Raw genomic sequence first — 5,687 nt, forward strand, 5'->3', positions numbered from 1 at the left:
TCACTAAAAATCTTAAAAGTTCTTCGACAAGGCGATGTCATCTCTTGGAAAGAATGTATCGTAAAATATGTGATTAATCTATTCGGTTTTAGATTTTCCATGGTGCCTTGGCAGTTATATGGCCACAAATGTAACCAAAGATTACGCGCGTTGCGCACTATAAATCCTAATTCCGTACAACGTTTTCGAGCTAAATGAAATGAGCATGTGATTATTTGATACGCCTGGGTCCAACCCCTGTTATCTCCCTTACTTATTCGTCCATTCGAGCAATTTCTTTCCAAATGTTTTTAGATCAAACATGGTATGATGGTAAAGACTTCAAGTCAGACCAAAAACAGATCGCGGCCGATTGGCACAAACTCCTCCGCTCCGGGTCTGCATGTGAACAGGGGACGAGGAATGGGGATTTTATTCTAACCCCCACCGCCACCCGACCCCCTTCCCTCAGTTCACTGCTTTCAGGCCAATCGTTATCACCACCGGCTGGGCGTCACTTACAAACGAAACATGATGAAACGGACCTGGTTGGCACTGCCTCGTTTCGTTTCAAAACTCATTTCAACTCAATGCACTTGGCGTCTTGGCCCCTTTGATCTGTTGTCACGATTATTATGACCATGACCAATTTAGGGTTTGGTTGAAATAAGAGACCTAATTAATTAAAATGTCCCACAATATCTCACACAAAGTTTTTCTGCATAATTTTCGACCAAGATCAGGGTTCAATTTCCAAATCTTGTTTTATAGTCGGGGATCCAGTCACCGGAAATTTGAGAGGACCTGTGATGTCATGCTATACTTTTTTTTGTGTTTTTTCTATTAATTTGGTCATTAAGGTCCATAGAATAAGAGGGCTGCTCTGCCGGAAACATCGCGAAAAAAAGTTATGGCCATTTTAGTATAATGAAGCCTTTATTTTTTTGCCCATTTTCGCCTATTGTAAAAAACTAGGTTTCTTTTCTTAAAGTGCTCAGTAGGTTGTGTAGGCTGTCAATAAATTATTCCCAGATACACAGAACACATATGTGAACAACACCAAGTCCAGAAATACACTCACAAAGCCTTTCCAAATGATTTATAGCCATTTTTGGTACCAAAAATTCATCCGTTTTTTGCATTTTTCCCAATACTTTCATCTTTACTTCAATAGTAATCAACTTTGCCATGGGTTATGACATCAGCCAATGTGTCATTCTTTGTGCACAGCTGATTCTTTGTTAGTTGAAATATCACACCTAGTGTGAAGTGAGCTGTGCTATTTATGATAGCAGGAGCACAGCTCAAAAAAGGAAATTAAACATTGTCTGAATAAAATAAAGATTATGTCTAATATCACGAAAATGATCAGGAAAATGAAAACAACTAACTAATCAACTCACTCACTGTCACTGTCTTCGAGTGTGAGTTCAACTCGTGAACATCTTTTGGGGTCCCCAGTGCAGAGACAGGCAATGACATACTTGACACCGGCTCTTGCACAGGAGCATCCTCTGGCACACACTCTCATACAGTGAAGCCATGTATCGTCTAGCCGCTGTCACGACATCTTGTGTAACATCCAGACTTTCCCCAGAGTCACCGTATTGGCACAGAGGCAGAAGGTCTTTCAGGTGATCAACGGCAGCTTTGTAGGCACGTCTTTTTCCTCTTCTGTAAAGATAGCCCACTGTGTCACATCCAGTCAGTATGTAGGTGCTGAGGAGTATGGATGAAAGATCGGAAGCTTCAACATCATACTTCACTGGCAGGGCATCCACAATTGCATGAGCAGGTAGGTAGATATCCATCTTCTTTACCCATAGCTCTTGTAGGCCATCCATGTGTGTGATGTAATATATGCACATCATGATCACATCTGTGTCAGTAGCCACAACTACAGCCCGTTCGTGGTGCAGATGTTCTACTGAGTATGCAATGTGGGCAAACATCCTGGTATCTGCCTCCTCATGCTTCTCACAGGACAGTTCTGGAAGCTCAACCTGACAATCTGCTGATAACAGAACAGTGCGACTAGGATCATGGAAAAGTCCACCCAGAATAAGTGTGCATCCAGCAGGAAGTGATTTGTGCTGAGCAGCCCATGCTTCTCCCATATAGTTCAACAGGTTTTCTTTATTCAGTGGATTTTGAACAAAGCCTTTCCATTCAGGTAAGGCAAGACTATCATGTGGCTTGTACTCCTTCATCTTGCTGGAGACATCATATCGATCACCAACAAAGTGGATGCAGTCACAGTTGTCTGGGATACCACTAAGGAGCTGCTTCAGGTATTTTTCTTGCAGTTCATGGAAGGTGCTGCAACCAAGATGTTGTTGACGCTGGATGAATGCCATGGCATCAACCACCATTACAACAGGCTTGTCGAATGGTGGCAATCTGTCCACTTCACACCATGAACTGCCAAGGGATGTCTTGATTGCAGCCAAGTAGTCAGCCTTATTCCCTTTTCGCATGGCATAACCTTGGTCAAGGGATGGATCTGGCTCCGTGATCCTAGTCGCACTGTTCTGTTATCAGCAGATTGCCAGGTTGAGCTTCCAGAACTTCCAGAACTGTGAGAAGCATGAGGAGGCAGATACTAGGATGTTTGCCCACATTGCATACTCAGTAGAACATCTGCACCACGAACGGGCTGTAGTTGTGGCTACTGACACAGATGTGATCATGATGTGCATATTACATCACACACATGGATGGCCTACAGGAGCTATGGGTAAAGAAGATGGATATCTACCTACCTGCTCATGCAATTGTGGATGCCCTGGCAGTGAAGTATGATGTTGAAGCTTCCGATCTTTCATCCATACTCCTCAGCACCTACATACTGACTGGATGTGACACAGTGAGCTATCTTTACAGAAGAGGAAAAAGACGTGCCTACAAAGCTGCCGTAGATCACCTGAAAGACCTTCTGCCTCTGTGCCAAAATGGTGACTCTGGGGAAAGTCTGGATGTTACACAAGATGTCGGGACAGCGGCTAGATGATACATGGCTTCACTGTATGAGAGGAGTGACTTCAGTGGTAACTTGGATACACTGCGAGCCCATCTTTTTGGCAACATCAAAGGAGACATGCGTTGCCTTCCACCTACTGAAGATGCCTTCAAATTACACCTTCTCAGAGCCCTGCATCAGTTGGTTGTATGTAAGAGGGCACACATGTCTCAGCCAACCTACCCTGTGGCAACCAACTTTGGCAGAGAGCTTGTCAATGGTAAGCTGGTGGCAACAATGATGCTGAAGGATGCAAAACCCGCACAATACAAGCGCACCAAATATTGCCACTGCAAGAAAAGCAAGTGTGCCAGAGGATGCTCCTGTGCAAGAGCCGGTGTCAAGTATGTCATTGCCTGTCTCTGCACTGGGGACCCCAAAAGATGTTCACGAGTTGAACTCACACTCGAAGACAGTGACAGTGAGTGAGTTGATTAGTTAGTCGTTTTCATTTTCCTGATAATTTTCATTTTCGTGATATTAGACATTATTTTATTCAGACAATGTTTAATTTCCTTTTTTGAGCTGTGCTTCTGGAAGGAGTATAGCTCCAAGCGTCATGGGACGTTTAGCATGTATGTACGCCAATCAAGATCAAGGATAGCAATTTCATCACTATGATCACAACAGAGACAATATATATTAGTATTCATAAATAGCACAGCTCACTTCACACTAGGTGTGATATTTCAACTAACATAAAGAATCAGCTGTGCACATCTGTTTATTTTATAATAATAAAAAAAATACTTGTGTTGTTTTGAATTTGTTGTGTTACACTTTTATTTTGTGGGGGTACAGTTGTTTTCAAGAAAAAAAAGGCTCTGGGAATTTTGAGCATTAGGGTAATAAAGTCACCACAGTTCCTTTAATTTAGGGTTGATTTTAATTTAAAAAAATGTGGAATGACTATAAAGATTGATGAAAAGAATGAGACATTGGCTGATGTCATAACCCATGGCAAAGTTGATTACTATTGAAGTAAAGATGAAAGTATTGGGAAAAATGCAAAAAACGGATGAATTTTTGGTACCAAAAATGGCTATAAATCATTTGGAAAGGCTTTGTGAGTGTATTTCTGGACTTGGTGTTGTTCACATATGTGTTCTGTGTATCTGGGAATAATTTATTGACAGCCTACACAACCTACTGAGCACTTTAAGAAAAGAAACCTAGTTTTTTACAATAGGCGAAAATGGGCAAAAAAATAAAGGCTTCATTATACTAAAATGGCCATAACTTTTTTTCGCGATGTTTCCGGCAGAGCAGCCCTCTTATTCTATGGACCTTAATGACCAAATTAATAGAAAAAACACCAAACAAAAGTATAGCATGACATCACAGGTTCAACCCATTTTCAAGAGCTTTTGGGCCTGTGGATCCCCGACTATTAAGAAAAAGAATGCCAAGACAATAGAAGACAATTAGAAGCTGGTCCTCGTGTTTGGAAAATTAAAGGCAGGCCATTAAGTGTTTTTTTTGCTCTATATGCAGAAAATACATTTTCAAGAGGGTTGACTTTTGTTTGTCTGTTTGTTTCTTGTTTATTCAGATGCTGGCAATTTCCCCCTGGAACTGAGACAGAGTTAACTGTGTGTGTGTGTGTGTGTGTGTGTGTGTGTGTGTGTGTGTGTGTGTGTGTGTGTGTGTGTGTGTGTGTGTTCGCGCACACACACCAACTTATTTCTCTCCATGGAAATTAAGTTGCAGGACTTTTGCAGCACCATAATAATAATAATAACAGTCTAACAACAGCACCACTTTGACCCCTTTGACCCCTGTCCACTTTGACAGACTGGAATGGCTTAGGGTCGGTGACAGAGTACAACATCTTGCAATGGGTCTGGACGTAGGCTACTGGTCCACAAGATTTGATACACCACCAAGATACCCATGTAGGCTACCTGTCTAAATAATGTTAACGAAGTCCACACCCACAACACCAGAGGGAGTGCAACAATTTAACAAACCATGTGCAACCCAGATTCGGCACAAACAAGGAACTAAATTATTTTCCCTCCTATGCCACCAAAATGTGGAACGCCCTACCAACAGTCATTAAGACATGTGAATCCCTTGACTCCTTCAAAACCGCTCTCAAAGGGCAACTACGGAAGGCTGCAATTCGAAACTGGCCCCCGTAAAAAATCTGACCCCCCCCACCACCCACCCCTTTTTCCCCTCACTGTATATGTTTCTTTTCCCTTTTTTGATAAATTCCTGTTCTGTTCTTTTTGGCTATAGAGGGTATGTGCGTGACATCATCATCAAACCCGGAAGTTATGCAGGAATGCCTACTGAGTGGCAAAAAACTACTTTCTGGCCTTGACAGCCCATACGAAAAGTCCTATTTGATTGCATTAAACAACGTTAAACAATGTTAAACTCACTTTGCATGTTGCTTGTGCCATTCACTTTAAGCATGCGCATACCCTCTATAGAAGTGTCTATTTGTACGTCTCTTAAATCTTTTGATGATTTGAACAAGGTGGACCCTCTTGTAAAGTGTTGCTTTATTGGGTCTCACAGTTAACAGTCTTTGTCTTGAGTTGTGCTTGAAATGTACTGTAATTCTGCAAACTGTTAATAAATATTTCAATCAATCAATCAAAAAACAATCTGTCTCCACTATACAGTGTGGGCTGGTGTGCAGCATGGATGCACGTTGTTGTAGCGGTTGTTGGATTAT

At 41.8% G+C, this 5,687-nt stretch overlaps 1 protein-coding gene across 1 annotated transcript in view; it reads right to left on the reverse strand.

Annotated features, from left to right (window-relative positions):
* The window catches only part of notum1b (notum, palmitoleoyl-protein carboxylesterase b), a gene marked incomplete at its 3' end in the record, with an annotated part of 5,257 nt that extends 4,855 nt beyond the window's left edge, over positions 1-402 (reverse strand). Inside the window, 1 exon segment of the mRNA XM_080758976.1 lies at positions 1-402. This exon segment is cut by the window's left edge and continues 427 nt beyond it.
* Between the last annotated feature and the right edge of the window lie 5,285 nt (positions 403-5,687).

This window comes from Protomyctophum bolini, assembly GCF_963924005.1.
Source record: "Protomyctophum bolini genome assembly, chromosome: 3".
Classification (NCBI taxonomy): domain Eukaryota; kingdom Metazoa; phylum Chordata; class Actinopteri; order Myctophiformes; family Myctophidae; genus Protomyctophum; species Protomyctophum bolini.